This window comes from Trachypithecus francoisi, unplaced genomic scaffold (assembly GCF_009764315.1).
Source record: "Trachypithecus francoisi isolate TF-2019V2 unplaced genomic scaffold, Tfra_2.0 Lachesis_group11, whole genome shotgun sequence".
Lineage (NCBI taxonomy): Eukaryota > Metazoa > Chordata > Mammalia > Primates > Cercopithecidae > Trachypithecus > Trachypithecus francoisi.
The window spans coordinates 280,447-297,980 of record NW_022681456.1 but is presented as its reverse complement, the minus strand read 5'-3'; the positions used below and the strand labels follow the sequence as shown (position 1 = coordinate 297,980).

The 17,534-nt window shown below is 43.9% G+C and overlaps 1 long non-coding RNA gene across 1 annotated transcript; it reads left to right on the top strand.

Moving 5' to 3' along the window:
• The first annotated feature begins 5 nt into the window (after positions 1-5).
• LOC117089136 lies at positions 6-13,998 on the top strand. The gene is made up of 2 exons (XR_004439472.1): positions 6-389; positions 13,770-13,998. It is a non-coding gene; the product is annotated as an uncharacterized LOC117089136 (long non-coding RNA).
• Positions 13,999-17,534: the final 3,536 nt, after the last annotated feature.

Genomic DNA, 17,534 nt, shown 5'->3' with positions numbered 1-17,534 from the left:
TACACTTCCCGGGGGACTCCGCGGTGCACCCGCCGGGGTCGCCGCTTGGACGTTTCCGGTTGGAAAAGCCGCTTGGCGGCTAACTGGGGAGGACTGGAAGAAATCTAGGATGGAGCCAGCGGTGCTGGCCCAACATGTCTGTGAGAGAACCTAAAGGCGCCTCCAGGAGGACGCCTCTGCATCTTTTCCTTGTTTTTTTGTTTTTGGAGGCAGGGTCTCGCTCTGTCACCCAGTAGGGAGTGCAGTGGTGCCATCACCACTCATTGCAGCCTAAGGCTGGTTTCCCAGCTCCTGGGTTCAAATGATCCTCCTACCCCAGCCTCCGAAAATGCTGGAATTACAGGCATGAGTCACTGCGTCCGGCTTCTTGTCCATTTTACATCACAGCTGTAAGTAATATAGGTAAATTTTAGTGTTATGCGCGTTGCAGTGAGCCAATATCGTGCCATTGCACTCTAGCCTGGGCGACTGGGCGAGACTCCGTCTCAAAAAAAAAAAAGTTAGCTGGGAGTGGTGCTGGGCGCCTGTAATCCCAGTGACTCAGGGGACTGAGACTGGAGAATCGCTTGAACCCGGGGGGCGGAGGTTGCAGTGAGCTGAGATTGCGCCGCTGCACTCCAGCCTGGGCAACAGAGCGAGACTCTGTCTAAAAAAAAAAAAAAGGTTTTTGCCAGGCCGGGGGCGGTGACCCACGTCTGTAATCCCAGCACTTTGGGAGGCCGAGGCGGTCGATCACCTGAGGTCAGGAGTTCAAGACCAGCCTGACCAACATGGTGAAACCCCGTTTCTACTAAAAATATAAAAATTAGCCGGGTGTGGTGGCTCATGCCTGTAATCCTACCTACTCAGGAGGCTGAGGCACAAGAATTGCTTGAACCCGGGAGGCGGAGGTAGCAGTGAGCTGAGATCACACTACTGCAGTCCTCCCTGGGAGACAGTGAGACTCCGTCAAAAAAAAACCCATAAAAGCATATTAATTTTTAAATAAAAATGGGGAAAAACAGGAAACACACACACAATTGGCAATTTAAAAAATTGGAATGGCCATAAAGACCAAATTAAAGTATTTGTGAAATAATATTTAGCTCAATTCTATATTAGTAAATTTGGAGGCTGTGAGGGATGTGGTTTTGCTCTGTTGCCCAGGCTGGAGTGCAGCAGCGCAGTATCAGCTCACAGCAACCTCCGCCTCCCGGGTTCAAGCGATTCTCCTGTCTCAGCCTCCTGAGTCACTGGGATGACAGGCGCCCAGCACCACTCCCAGCTAATTTTCTTTTTTTTTTTTTTGAGACGGGTCTCGCCCAGTCGCCCAGGCTAGAGTGCAATGGCACGATATTGGCTCACTGCAACCTCTGCCTCCTGGGTTCAAGCGATTCTCCTGCCTCAGCCTCCCGAGTAACTGGGATTACAGGTGCATGCCACCGTGCCCGGCTAATTTTTGTATTTTTAGTAGAGACGGGGTTTCAACATGTTGGCCAGGCTGGTCTCGATCTCTTAACATAGTGATCCACCCACCTTGGCCTCCCAAAGTGCTGGGATTACAGGCGTGAGCCATCGCACCCGGCCACTCCCAGCTAATTATTTGTATTTTTAGTAGACATGGGTTTCACCATGTTGACCAGGCTGGTCTCAAACTTCTGACTTTAGTTGATCCACCCGCCTCAGCCTCCTAAAGTGCTGGGATTACAGGCCTGAGCCACTGCACCTGGCCCACATTGCCCCGGTTCCAATTGAAACTCAGACTTTATTTAAGCAACCCAATTCCATGCTCAACAGAGCTAAAATTAAAATTCTGCTTTAAGGTAGTTTTGTTTTTGTTCTCGGAAAATTCTGCTGTTCACAGATTTATGATTTTCACTTTTCTCTGAGGTTGTGTTATTTATTAAATGACTTACTAGAATTTATACGCCCCTCCCTTTTTTTTTTGGGACGGAGTCTCGCTCTGTTGCCCAGGCTGGAGTGCAGTGGCATGATCTCGGCTCACTGCAACTTCTGCCTCCTGGGTTCAAGCAATTCTCCCATCTCTGCTTCCCAAGTAGCTGGGATTACAGACACCTATCATCATGCCCGGCTAATTTTTTGTGTTTTTGTAGAGACGGGGTTTCACCATGTTGGCCAGGCTGGTCTCTAACTCATGACTTCAGGTGATCTGCCCGCCTTGGCCTCCCAAAGTGCTAGGATTACAGGCATGAGTCACTGAGCATGGCCATGGCCTTTTCTCCCATTCCAATTTTGGTCAGGAAAGAAAAGTTTCTCTCTCTAAAAAAAATATTGCATGACTTAAGTAAAACTTATAAGTTAAAAAAAAAACAAAACCAAAAAACTGGCTAAACTCTTAAGTGCAGTTCATTTGACATATCTAAGGTCCCATTTTAAATGACCAAAGCCAATAAAAGAAACTTTCTATAAAGACAGAGATAAGTTTTAAAAATAAGACACTATTTCTCCGAGCCAAAAGATAGCTTAGTGACTAAGGTTTTGTGAAACTATTTAAGCTCATCCTTCATGATATACACTGGACCCATAAGACTCCCCTCAACAAAAAACATACAAAAATATCCTAGTGCCCTAAGTACCCCAAATTACTGGGTTTCACCAAGACATATAAGAGGAAAAAAGTGACTCATGGGTGACGCTTCAAGAAATAATCCTTATTAAGCAGCATGCCAGATCCAACAACTCTTTCCCTTTCGGTCTTTGACCGTTAAAACAAAAACCCCAAATTATGGACAATCGTCCATCTAACACTGAGTCTTTCCCCTTCAAAAGAAATACACCTTTAATGGCCAGATGCAGTGGCTCACGCCTGTAATCCCAGCACTATGGGAGGCCAAGGTGGGCAGAGCATCAGGTCAGGAATTCGAGACCAGCCTGACCAACGTGGTGAAACCCTGTCTCTACTGAAAATACAAAAATTAGCTGGGTGTGTTGGCGGGGGCCTGTAATCCCAGCTACTCGGGAGGCTGAGGCAGGAGAATCACTTGAAACAGAAAGGTGGAGGTTGCAGTGAGCTGAGATCATGCCACTGCATTCCAGTCTGGGCAAAGAGGAAAACTCCGTCTCCAAAAAAAAAAAAAAAAAAAAATACACCTTTAAGTAACTCCAGCTAAATTCATATTCATAAATAGTACTTATGATGTGACCTCCCGTCAGTATCTTTTAAAATGGTCTTATTTGGCCGGGCGCGGTGGCTCAAGCCTGTAATCCCAGCACTTTGGGAGGCCGAGACGGGCGGATCATGAGGTCAGGAGATCGAGACCATCCTGGCTAACACGGTGAAACCCCGTCTCTACTAAAAATACAAAAACTAGCCGGGCGAGGTGGCGGGCGCCTGTAGTCCCAGCTACTCAGGAGGCTGAGGCAGGAGAATGGCGTAAACCCGGGAGGCGGAGCTTGCAGTGAGCTGAGATCTGGCCACTGCACTCCAGTCCGGGCGACAGAGCGAGACTCCGCCTCAAAAAAAAAAAAAAAAAATGGTCTTATTTAACCCATAAAGACCCAAACTACGAAGACCAAAATGAAATGCCATTAAAAATACCTAAATTAGTTCATTTATGTACATAATTTTTAAAAACTGAGTCTAAAATTTTTTAAAAATTGAGTTACTTTCAATTTTTGGATGCTAAAAAGCATCCAAAAGAGACTCTGAAAATTTCCCTACAGAAAAAAATAAACTCTGTAGAACTATCGATATATTAAAAAAGGAAACTGCCAAAACTTCTTCTCACCCTTCTGCTTCTCCATCTCTTTATCCCTCCTTCTGTAAACTGCCTTGCCAAGACTTGGCTTCCTTTTTCCTCCTCCCATCCAATCACTTATCTTTTGTAAATTATTATGTATTAATGTGGAGTCCTAATTAGGGAAAAAGAGTCAGGGTAGTGGGAACAGGGGAAAGCAAAATAAGAAAGAAGAAAAAGCAGATAAGCTGTAAGTCTGCCTTTCCTAATGGTCCAGGACACAGAGTCATCCTGTGCAAATAACTCACAATCTTCCTATGCCTAGCTATCACCAGACTCTCAGCTGATACAAAAAATGCAAGTCAGCTTCCTGCAACCTTGGTGTTATCAGAAATGAATGTAGCACTCTGCAGCCCAAGAACCACCTATTCCATCTCCAGGAAGCATGCGTTTCCTTGCAGTCAGTTCCTCTCTTGCTGGCTGCCCATTACCTTCTTGAAAGTATTTTCCTACTTCCTCTAATAAATCTGCCAGTGTTAGTGAATTCTTTTTTTTTTTTTCTTTGAGACGGAATCTTGCTTTGTCACCAGGCTGGAGTGCAGGAGCATGATCTTGGCTCACTGCAACCTCTGCCTCCTGGGTTCAAGCTATTCCACTGCCTCAGCCCCCCGAGTAGCTGGGACTACAGGTGTGCTCCACCATGCCTGGCTAATTTTTTGCATTTTGGTAGAGACAGGGTTTCACCATCTTGGCCAAGATGGTCTCAATCTCCTGACCTTGTGATCCATCCACTTTGGCCTCCCAAAGTGTTGGGATTACAGGCGTGAGCCACCACGCCTGGCCCTGTCTTGGTAAATTCTTTTTTTTTTTTTTTGAGACGGAGTCTTGCTCTGTCATCGCCCAGGCTGGAGTGCAGTGGCCGCATCTCAGCTCACTGCAAGCTCCGCCTCCCGGGTTTACATCATTCTCCTGCCTCAGCCTCCCGAGTAGCTGGGACTACAGGCGCCTGCCACCTCGCCCGGCTAGTTTTTTGTATTTTTTTTTAGCAGAGATGGGGTTTCACCGTGTTAGCCAAGATGGTCTCGATCTCCTGACCTCGTGATCCGCCCGTCTCGGCCTCCCAAAGTGCTGGGATTACAGGCTTGAGCCACCGCGCCCGGCCTTTGGTAAATTCTTTTACTCCTGTTCCACTTTCCCAGTTCTACTGCTCCCCCACGACAAGTTATATATCTATACAAGTTGTAAATATATATTTATAATTATATATTTAACATATATGCCTTTTTATTGTCCTGTACCTAACCTAACTCAGACCAAATAACACAGAAAACCCGTAACTACTACATCTTCAATATAAAATAGTAAGTATATCTTCCCCCCCAAAAAACCACCTTATCAGAACATTATAACGCTACATTAAGCCTTATATATAAAAAATTAAAGTTCTGTTAAACTTTCCTAAACATTGTCTATATAAACAATCCCAGACTTCTACACTTCAAAACACAAACTTTCATTCTTTAAGATTTATACTTCCTAGGTGGCTGTCCTCAAATTTTACACGGAAATAAACTATATTTAAACTAGATACTGATCCTTTTAGTTATTTTATTTATTTGCTTTTTTTGTTTTTTGAGACGGAGTCTCGCTCTGTTGCCCAGGCTGGAGTGCGGTCGCGCGATCTTGGCTCACTGCAAGCTCCGCCTCCCGGGTTCCCGCCATTCTCCTGCCTCAGCCGCCGGAATAGCTGGGGCTACAGGCGTCGCCACCTCGCCCGGCTAATTTTTTTAGTATTTTTAGTAGAGACGGAGTTTCACGGTGTTAGCCAGGATGGTCTCGATCTCCAGACCCCATGATCCGCCCGCCTCGGCCTCCCAAAGTGCTGGGATTACAGGCGTGAGCCACCGCGCCCGGCCTATTTTATTTTATTTTTTTGTTTTTGAGACTGAGTTTCGCTCTTGTTGCCCAGGCTGGAGTGCAATGGCGAGATCTTGGATCACTGCAACCTCCGCCTCCCGCGTTCAAGCGACTCTCCTGCCTCAGTCCCGAGAAGCTGGAATTACAGGCACCCTCCACCTCGCCCGCCACGCCTGGCTAAATTTGTATTTTTAGTGGCGATGGGGTTTCGCCATGTTGGCCAGGCTGGTCTCCAACTCTTGACCTGAGGTGATCCGCCCGCCTTGGCCTCCCAGGGTGCTGGGATTACAGGAATGAGCCACCCACACCCAGTCAGATCCTTTTATTATTATTATTATTATTATTATTATTGAGATGGAGTCTTGTTCTGTAGCCCAGGCTGGAGTGCAGTGGCTTGATCCCGGCTCACTGCAACCTCCACCTCCCAGATTCTGTCTCAGTCTCCTGAGAAGCTGGGATTACAGGCGCTCACCACCACACCCAGCTAATTTTTTGTATTTTTAGTAGAGATGGGGTTGTACCTTGTTAGCTAGGATGGTCTCGATCTGCTGACCTTGTAATCCACCCACCTCGGCCTCCCAAACTGTTGGGATTATAGGCGTGAGTCACCCCACCCGGCCTGTTTTATTTTTTTATTATGTTTATTATTATTATTATTATTATTATTATTATTATTTGAGACAGAGCCTCATTCTGTCGCCCAGTATGGGGTGCAGTGGTGCGATCTTGGCTCACTGCAACCTCCGCCTCCTGGGTTCAAGTGATTCTCCTGCCTCAGCCTCCCGAGTAGCTGGGACTACAGGTGAGTGGCACCACACCCAGTAACTTTTTATATTTTTAGTTGAGAGGGGATTTCAACATATTGGCTAGGCCAGTCTCTAACTCCTCCCGCCTTGGCCTCCTAAAGTGCTGGGATTACAGGCATGAGCCAGCACGCCAGGCCCTTTTAGTTGTTTTAGATTAACATATCCTAGTGCTGATTGAAGCCCTGGAGTCAGCTATTCCTGAAGCCTTCAGATCGGCTCCTTCAGTTATAAAAGCTCATAGATTTCCTCTGTTAGTCTACGCTAGTTTGAGTTATATTTCTGGCAGAGCCTTATTACAAATTTACTCTTTTTTTCTTTTCATTTCTTTTTTTTTTCTTTTTTTTTTTTTTGGAGGCGGAGTCTCGCTCTGTCGCCTGGACTGGAGTGCAGTGGCCAGATCTCAGCTCACTGCAAGCTCCGCCTCCGGGTTTACACCATTCTCCTGCCTCAGCCTCCGAGTAGCTGGGACTACAGGCGCCCGCCACCTCGCCGGCTAGTTTTTATATTTTTAGTAGAGATGGGGTTTCACCGTGTTAGCCAGGATGGTCTCGATCTCCTGACCTCGTGATCCGCCCATCTCGGCCTCCCAAAGTGCTGGGATTACAGGCTTGAGCCACCGCGCCCGGCCTTTTCTTTTCATTTCTTTCTGTTTGAGACAGGATCTTACTTTGTGAACCAGCAGGAGGGTAGTGGTGCAAATACAGTTTGCACCCCACCTCCCAGGCTCAAGTGATCTTCCCATCTCAGCCTCCTGAGTAGTTGGGAGCACAAGTGCATGCCACTATGCCTGGTTAATTTTTTTTTTTTTTTTTGAGGCAAGGTCTAACTCTATTGCCCACGCTGGAGTGCAGTGGCACGATCTCGGCTCATTGCAGCCTCTGCTTCCTGGGTTCAAGTGATTCTCATGCCCCAGCCTCCCAAGTAGTTGGGATTACAGGCACATACCACCATGCCTGGCTAATTTTTTGTATTTTTAGTAGAGACGGGGTTTCACCATATTGGTCAGGCTGGTCTCGAACTCCTGACCTCAGGTGATCCACCCACCTCGGCCTCCCATACTGCTGGGATTACAGGCTTGAGCCACTGCGTCCAGCCTAATGCCTGGTTAATTTTTGTAAAGACAGGGTTTCACTATGTTGCCCAGGCCACTCTCGATCTCCTGAGCTCTAGTGATCCACCCACCTTGACCTCCCAAAGTGCTGGGATTACAGGTATGAGCAATTGCACCCAGCCACAAATTCACCCTTTTACTTCAAAAGAGTCTTAATACAAACTTACTGTAGTAATTATGTAGGGCATTCCCAGCATCCGTTTTCATGCCAATTAAAATAACCCTAAGCTAAATAATTTAAAAATATAGAAGTAAAAAAATCTGTGTGCAGCAAACCACCCGGGTGCTGAGGCAAGAGACCGAGGGCACGAGCTGTTCCAGTATAATAAAGAAAATACATAGAATAAGAATAGTTATACTAGAAATAGAATATAGGTATGATTATATATGAATACTATTAATCATTAGTTTGTAGCATCACTCTTTATTCCAATAGTATAATAATATTTGTTCTACAATTATAACCTAGGAAAAACCAGGCCATACAGAGATAGGAGCTGAAGGGACACGGTGAGAAGTGACCAGAAGACAAGAGTGTGAGCCCTCTGTCATGCCCGGACAGGGCCACTAGAGGGCTCCTTGGTCTAGCGGTAGTGCCAGCACCTGGGAAGGCGCCCATTACTTAGCTGACAGAGAAAGGGAGTCTCCCCTTCCCCAGGGGAGTTAGAGAAGACTCTCCTCCACCGCCTCTTGTGGAAGGCCTGACTCAGGCCCGCCCACAGCCTCCTGAGGCCTAACGTCTCCCTGTGATGCTGTGCTTCAGCAGTCACGCTCCTGTTTCACTTTCATGTTCCCCTCTGTACACCTGGCTCTGCCTTCTAGATAGCAGTAGCAGAATTAGTGAAAGTACTAAAAGTCTTTGAAATGTGTAGAAGAAATAATGGCGTAAGCTGTCCTCTCTCTCCCTCTGCCTCAGCTGCCAAGTAGGGAAGGGCCCCCTATCTGGTGGATACGTGACTCACATGACCTTACCTATCACTGGAGACGACTCACACTCCTGACCCTGCCCTTTTGCCTTGTATCCAATAAATAACAGCGCAGCCAGGCATTCGGGGCCACTACCAGTCTTCGCGTCTTGGTGGTAGTGGTCCCCCGGGCCCAGCTGTCTTTTCTTCTCTTTGTCTTGCATCTTTATTTCTACAATCTCTCGTCTCCGCACACAGGGAGAAAATCCCACAGACCCTGTAGGGCTAGATCCTACAGGCATGGTGGCACATGCCTGTAGTCTCAGCTACTTGGGAGGCTGACTTGGGAGAGCCCAGGAGTTTGAGGCAGCAGTGAGCCATGACTGTGCTACTGCACTCCAGCCTGGGTGACAGAGTGAGACACTGTCTTAAAAGAAAAAAAAAATTTGAGCAGATCATAAAATAATCATTAAACCAAACGATAGCATTATTGTAACTCTGGTTTATAACTCCACATTTTCTTTTTTCTTTTCTTTTTTTTTTTTACATAATTTAAGAGATTAATGCATTTAAAAGAAGGATTAATGTATGTTTTAGGGCATGCAATGTATAAGCATGTAATTTTGTGACATCAACAAATCAAAGGGGTGGGATCAGAGCTTTAAAGGAGCAGAGTTCTCATATGTTATTGAAGTTAAACTGGTAAAAATTCAAATTAGAGCACTATAGTTTCCAATGTTAAATATACTCCTTATGGTAACCACAAAACAATAGCTATAGAATAGACCCAAAAGAACATCAGAAAGGGGAACTTAAACATTCCACTATAAAAAATCAACTAGGCTAGGCACGGTGGCTCACGCCTGTAATCCCAGTACTTTGGGAGGCCAGGTGGGCGGATCACTTGCGGTCAGGAGTTTGAGACCATCTTGGCCAACATGGTGAAACCCTGTCTCTACTAAAAATAGAAAAAATTAGCCGGGCGTGGTGGTGTGCACCTGTAATCCCTGCTACTCAGGAGACTGAGGCAGGAGAGTCACTTGAACCTGGGAGGTGGAGGTTGTAGTGAACCGAGATCGCGCCATTGCACTCCAGCTTGAGCAACAAGAGCAACACTCTCAAAAAAAAAAAAAAAAATCAACTAAACACAAAAGAAGACAGCAATGCAGGAAATTAGAGATAAAAAAGCTTATGAGCCTCTTCAAAAACAAAGCAAAATGACAGAAATAATAGCTTCTGGCCGGGCGCAGTGGCTCACGCCTGTAATCCCAGCATTTTGGGAGACTGAGGCAGGTGGATCACCTGAGTTCAGGAGTTTGAGACCAACCTGACCAATATGGTGAAACCGTGTCTCTACTAAAACTGCAAACATTAGCTGGGCGTGGTGGCACAGAACTGTAGTCCCAGCTACTCAGGAAGCTGAGGCCCAGGAGGCAGAGGTTGCAGTGAGCCGAGACTGCGCCACTGCACTCCAGCCTGGGCGACAGAGCAAGACTCCGTCTCAAAAAAAAAAAAAAACAAGAATATCTTTCTCATTAGCAGTTAAATATAAATGATTAAACTTTTCAATCAAAAGACTTACATTTGAAGACTGAATAAAAATATGTAATTCAACTATATGCTGTTATAAGAGACTCACTTTACATCCAAAAACACAAATAGTAGAAAGTGAATGGATTGAAAAAGATATTCCATGTAAACATCCAAAAGAAAGCAGTGATGCTTGCATCAGACAAAATAGCCTTTAAACCAAAACAGATTACAAGACAAAGAATAACATTGTAGATTAATAAAATATTCAATATAGGACATTATAATTATAAATACTTATATATCTAATAACATAAAAATATATAAAGCAAAAACAGCATTCATGAGAGCAATATTCTAGAGTAATTGAAGACTTCTTCACTCTCTGACTATTTAAAATATTTGCAACACTGTTGACAAGTGAAATCGACTTTTGTTTTCATTTTCTGTGATACCTTTTTAGGTTTACATATTATTGTTATAATTGCTCCAGAAATTCAGAAGTTGTTTTGTTTTGTTTTGCTTTTTTTGAAACAGAGTCTTGCTCTGTTGCCAGGCTGGAGTGCAGTGGCGCAATCTTGGCTCACTGCAACTTCCAACTCCCGGGTTCAACTGATTCTCCTGCCTCAGCCTCCTGAGTAGCTGGGAGGCAGGTGCCACCACGCCCCGCTAATTTTTGTATTTTTAGTAGAGACGGGGTTTCACCGTGTTACCCAGGAGGGTCTCGATCTCCTGACCTCGTGATCCACCGCCTCGGCCTCCCAAAGTGCTGGGATTACAGGCTTGAGCCACCGCGCCCGGCCTGAATTTAATCATTTCATCTAGGTCTTCAAAATGTTTTTGCCTAGAGTTGGGCAAAAACATCTTTTATGATTAAAAAAAAATCTATCTTCTGTTTCAGTAGTTATTTCCTCTTTGTATTTCTTATTTTGTATATTTGTACTTTCTCTCTTTTTGTTGGATTAGAATACCAAGTTGTCTATTTTGTTAATGTTCTTCAAAAACAAATGTTTTATTTATTAGTTCTACTGTTGTTCTGCTTTCGACCTCATTTATTTCTGCTTTTATCTCTCTCATTTCCAACAGTCAAACTCAGTGGCCTTAAAAAAGTTTTATTGAAATACAATTCACATTCCACAAAATTTATCGATTGTAAGTATTCAATTCAGTGATATTAGTAAATCCATAGAGTTTTACTACCATCACCACAACGCAGCCTTGGAGCATCTTCATTACCTCCCCAAAGTTCTTTATGCCCATTTACGTTTAGCCCCTGCTCCCACTCCTGTCCTTAGGCAACTACTGATGTGATTTTTCACTCTACAAATTTGCATTTCCTAGACACTATATCCACGAAATCATCCATGTGATGACTTTTGTGTCTGGCTTCTTTTTTTTTTTTTGAGACGGAGTCTCGCTCTGTCACCCAGGCTGGAGAGCAGTGGCGCGATCTCCGCTCGCTGCAAGCTCCACCACCTCCCGGGTTAACGCCATTCTCCTGCCTCAGCCTCCCGAGTAGCTGGGACTACAGGTGCCCGCCACCACGCCTGGCTAATTTTTTTGTATTTTCAGTAGAGACGGGGTTTCACCGTGTTCGCCAGGATGGTCTCGATCTCCTGACCTCATGATCCGCCTGCCTCGGCCTCCCAAAGTGCTGGGATTACAGGCTTGAGCCACCATGCCCGGCCTGTGTCTGGCTTCCTGACATTAGCATCATGTTTCTGAGGTTTGTCCACATATCATGTACCAGCACTTCCCCCTCTTCTAACTGCTGAACAGTATTCCATCGTATGGCTATACCACACTTATTTATCCAGGCATCATTTGATGGATATTTGAGTTGTTTTCACTTTTGTTTATATAGTCAGTGGTTGATAGACATTTTGGGTTGTTTCCAGTTTCTGGCTATTATAAATAATATTACTGGCCGGGCGCGGTGGCTCATGCCTGTAATCCCAGCACTTTGGGAGGCCGAGGCGGGCGGATCACAAGGTCAGGAGATCGAGACCATCTTGGCTAACATGGTGAAACCCCGTCTCTACTAAAAATGCCAAAAATTAGCTGGGCATGGTGGCGGTCACCTGTAGTCCCAGCTACTCGGGAGGCTGAGGCAGGAGAATCACTTGAACCCAGGAGGTGGAGGTTACAGTGGGCTGAGATGGCACCGCCGACTCCAGCCTGGGCAACAGAGGGAGACTCCGTCTCAAAAATACTACTACTAATAATAATATTGCTATAAACATGATCATAAACGACTTTATACAGACATAAGTTTTCATTTTCTCTTAGATACCTAGGAGTAGAATTGCAGAGTCCTGTGGTAAGTTTATGGTTAACTTTTTAAGTAACAGCCAAACTGTTTCCCAAAATGACTGCCATTTTACATCTCACTAGCAAATCACGAAGGCTCCTTTCTCCACATACTTCCCTGCAGTAGGTCTTGTCTGTTTTTCTTATTATAACCGTTCTATTGAGTTTTTACTGGTATCTCATTGTGGTTAACTTTGCTGTTCCCTAATGAATAATGACCTTGAGAATCTTTGTATGTGCTTATTAGCCATTTATATATCTTCTTTGGTGAAATGTATATATTCAGATCTTTTATTTGCAAAATGGGGTTGCTTGTCTTATTATTGAGTCATAAGTGTTCTGAATACAAGTCTTTTATCAGACAAATGATTTTCAAATATTTTCTTTTAGACCGTGGCTTGTCTTCTCATTTTCTTCATACTGTCTTTTGAAACAGAAAAGTTTTTATATATTGACAAAGTTCAATTTATCAATGCTTTTATTTCATGGATCATGCTTTTGTTGTTATATCTGGAATCTCTTTACCCAACACAAAATTACAACAATTTTCTATTGTATTATAGTTTTAGCTCTTACTTTTAGGTCTATGACCCGTTTTCAGCTAATTTTCTTGTATAACGTGTAAGGCAAGTCTTCTCCTTCTCCTTCTTTGGCATGTATGCATCCATTTACCCAGAATCATTTACTAAAGTCTACCTTTTCATCATCGAATTATCTCGGTAACTGTGTCAAAAATTAATTGGCCATAAATGTTAAAATATATTTATAGATCCTTACTTATTTTCCATTGATCTATTTACTTATCCTTGTGCTAATATCACAGTGTCTTCATCACTGTGGCTTTATAGCAAATTTAAAATCAGGTAGTGTAAGTCTTTCAACTTTATTCTTTTTCAAAATTGTTTTGCTATTCTTTTTTTTTTTTTTTTTTTTTGAGACGGAGTCTCGTTCTGTTGCCCAGGCTGGAGTACAGTGGCACGATCTCGGCTCACTGCAACCTCTGCCTCCCGGGTTCCAGCGATTCTCCCGCCTCAGCCTCCCAAGTAGCTGGGACTACAGGCGCCCACCACCACACCTGGATAATTTTTTATATTTTTAGTAGGGACGGGGTTTCACTGTGTTGGCCAGGATGGTCTCAGTCTTCTGACCTCGCGATCCATCTGCCTCGGCCTCCCAAAGTGCTGGGATTACAGGCATGAGCCACTGTGCCTGGCCACATTTTTACTTCTTTTATTAAATTTGTTACTATTTTATTCTTTTTGATGGTGTGAAATTGTAAACTTTATTTGAAGATTATTCATTGCTAGTATATAGAAGTAGAGTGTTTATATATTGATCTTGTAACCTTTGACCATGCTAACATCTTTTATTAGTTTCAGTAGTTTTATTATTATCATTGATTCCTTGAAATTTTCTATATACAGAATCCTGTCATCTGTGAATAAAGGCAGTTTTACTTTTTTCCAATCTGGATGCTTTCTTCTCTTTCTTTTCTTTTGCTTGACTGCACCAGCTAGAACATCCAGTAAACGCTGAACAGAACCAACTAGAACATCCAGTACAATGTTGAACACAAGCAACTGCAACATCCAGTACAACGCTGAACGGAACCAACTAGAACATCCAGTACAACGCTGAACGGAAGCAGCTAGAACATCCAGTACAACGCTGAACGGAAGCAGCTAGAACATCCAGTACAACGCTGAACGGAAGCAGCTAGGACATCCTTTACAATGCTGAACGGAAGCAGCTAGGACATCCTTTACAATGCTGAACAGAACCAACTAGAACATCCAGTACAACGCTGAACGGAAGCAAGTAGAACATCCAGTACAACGTTGAACAGAAGTGTTGAAAGCAGACACTCTTGCTTGTTTCCTATTTTAGAGGAAAAACATTCAGTCTTTCACCATTCTGTAGGATGTTAGCTAGGGTTTTTTTAAATGCCCATTATTAAGTTGAGGAAATTCCCTTTTATTCCTAGATGGTTGAGAGTTTTTGCCGTAAATAGATGTTGGTTTTGCTAAATGCCTTTTGCTGCATCTGTTTAAATAGTCATATAGTTTTTGTCTTTTATTATACTGATTTTCAGTGTTGAACCAATCTTACACTCTTGGTATATTTTCCATTTGGTCATGTTATAAAATCCTTTTTGTACATTGCCAGATTCAGTTTACTAACATTTTTCTTAAACAGCTTGATTAAGTTATAATCGATATAGAATAAACTGCACATATTTAAACAATTTGGTAAGTTTTCACATGAGTAAACACCTGCAAAACTAGTTTGAGGAGAAAAAAAGTCTAAGCCTGTTAAGAATTTTTGTGTCTATGTCTATGGTACTACACACCATAGGAATATTGGTGTGTAGTTTTATTTTGTTTTTCCCTTGTGATGTCTTTGTCTAACTCTGGTATGAGAATAATACCGGCTTCATAGAATAACTTGGGAAGTATTCCCTCTCATCTATTTTCTGAAATAATTTCTGAAGAATTATCCTTTCTTCTTTAAATATTTGATGGAACTCACTAGTGGAGCCATCCACTCCCAGATTTTCTCTGTGGGAAAATTTTTAATTAATTAATTTCTTTTTTTGAGACAGGGTCTCATTCTTTTGCCCAGACTGGAATGCAGTGGTGGGATCATGGCTCACTGCAGCCTCAACCTCTCAGGATCAAGCATTTCTCCTGCCTCAGCCTCCCAAGTAACTGGGATCACAGGTGTATGCCACCACACCTGGCTAATTTTTAAAATTTTTAATTATTAGGAGTACATAGTAGGCGTATACATTTATGGATTACATGAGACATTTTGACATAGAATGCATATTATTATGCAATGCATAAAAATCACATCAGGGAAAATGGGGTATCCTCAAGCATTTATCCTTTATGTTACAAGCAATCCAATTATACTTTTAGTTATTTTAAAATGTACAATTAAATTATTTTTGAGTATATCCTGTTGTGCTAGAAAATACTAGGTCTTATTCTTTCTGTTTTTTCTACGGAATGACCATTTCTATCCCCTTCAGTGTCCCACTACTCTCCAGCTGCTGGTAACCTTCTTTCTTTTTTTTTTTTGAGACGGAGTCTCGCTCTGTCACCCAGGCTGGAGTGCAGTGGCCGGATCTCAGCTCACTGCAAGCTCTGCCTCCCGGGTTCATGCCATTCTCCTGCCTCAGCCTCCCGAGTAGCTGGGACTATGGGCGCCCGCCACCTCGCCCGGCTAGTTTTTTGTATTTTTTAGTAGAGATGGGGTTTCACCATGTTAGCCAGGATGGTCTCGATCTCCTGACCTCGTGATCCGCCCGTCTCGGCCTCCCAAAGTGCTGGGATTACAGGCTTGAGCCACCGCGCCCGGCCTTCATCTTTCTACTCTCTATCATCATGAGTTCAATTGTTTTAATTTTTGGCTCCCACAAATAAGTGAGAATATGTGAAGTTTGTCTTTCTCTGCCTCGCTTATTTCACTTAATATAATGATCTCCAGTTCCATCCATGTTGTTGCAAATGACAGGACTTCCTAGTACTCCATTGTGTATATGTATCACATTTCCTTTATTCATTAACCTGTTGATTGGCACTTCAGTTACTTCCAAATCTTAGCTGTTGTGAATAGTGCTGCAATAAACAAGGGAGTGCAGACAGCGCTTGAATATACTGATTTTCTTTCTTTTGGGTACATACCTAGGAGTAGGATAGCTGGATTGTATGGTAGTTCTATTTTTATTTTTTTGAGGAACCTCCAAACTGCTCTCCATAGTGGTTGTACTAATTTACATTCCCACCAAGAGTGTACAGGTGTTCCCTTTTCCCCATAACCTCACCAACGTTTATTATTGCTTGTCTTTTGGATAATAGCCATTTTAATTGGGGTGAGATAATATCTCATTGTAGTTATGATTTGCATTTCTCTGATGATCAGTGATATTGTGTACCTTTTCATATACCTGTTTGCCATTTGTATGTCTTCTTTTGAGAAATGTCTATTCAGATGTTTGGCTTTTTTTTTTTTTTTTTTTTTTGAGGCGGAGTCTTGCTCTGTCGCCCAGGCTGGAGTGCAGTGGCCGGATCTCAGCTCACTGCAAGCTCCGCCTCCCGGGTTCCCGCCATTCTCCTGCCTCAGCCTCCCGAGTAGCTGGGACTACAGGCGCCCGCCACCTCGCCCGGCTAGTTTTTTGTATTTTTAGTAGAGACGGGGTTTCACTGTGTTCGCCAGGATGGTCTCGATCTCCTGACCTTGTGATCCGCCCGTCTCGGCCTCCCAAAGTGCTGGGATTACAGGCTTGAGCCACCGCGCCCGGCCTTTTTTTTTTTTTTGAGACAGGTTTCACTCCTGTCATCCAGGCTGTAGCGCAATGGTGCAATCTCGGCTCACTGCAACCAACCTCCGCCTCACGGGCTCAAGCAATTCTGCTGTCTTAGCCGAGACTACAGATGCATGCCACCGCATCCGGATGACTTTTGATATGTTTTGTAGAGACGAGGTTTCGTCATGTTGCCCAGGCTAGTCTCCAACTCCTGGGCTCATGCGATCCACCCACCTCAGCCCTCCAAAGTGCTGGGATTACAGACGTGAGCCATCGCCTGGCCATTTTGCACATTTTTAAATCTCGAAAGGCGAATCTACAATAGTGGTGTTATCTGTGGGAGTAATTGGGGAAGCTGCATATCTTGTGACCAGTCTACATCTTAGAATTCAGGCTCCTCTCCTCCCCCTAGCTTGGTGGTCTCTCATAGGTTTACAAAGGCAGTTGAGTTTTGGAAAAGGGTTATCATTTAAACTATAACCTAAATGTCTTCCAAAGTTAGCTTGGCCTAAGCCCAGAAGAGCCAAAGGCGCGTGGGGTCGCGGGTTTGGTTAGATTAGACCTACCCCACGGCAATAATTTTCTCACTGATATAATTTTTGCAAAGGCAGTTTCATTATTAGTGTGGTTCTATTTATTTGTCTTTAACATCTACTATAGTTTCTTCTTTATGAAGTTGGTTATTCTATTATTTGGTGCACTGGTTTCAAAACTGTTATTTAACCCTACGAATTGCAGCTTTTAGCTTTACAAAGCGTCCTTTTTTGCTGTGCCTTCTGGTCTGAACCCTATCTTGTTTGATATCAAGACCTCAGCACGCCTGCGTCTCTGCTGGGGTCGGACTCTGAGTCAGTTCTACAGGCCCCGGGAAACTGGGCGTCCGGGCTCCGAGGATGGTACTGAACCTGCCGCAGCCGGGGGAGGGTGAACCAGGTGCCGCTGACGGAGCCCCCTCCCAGCCTTCCT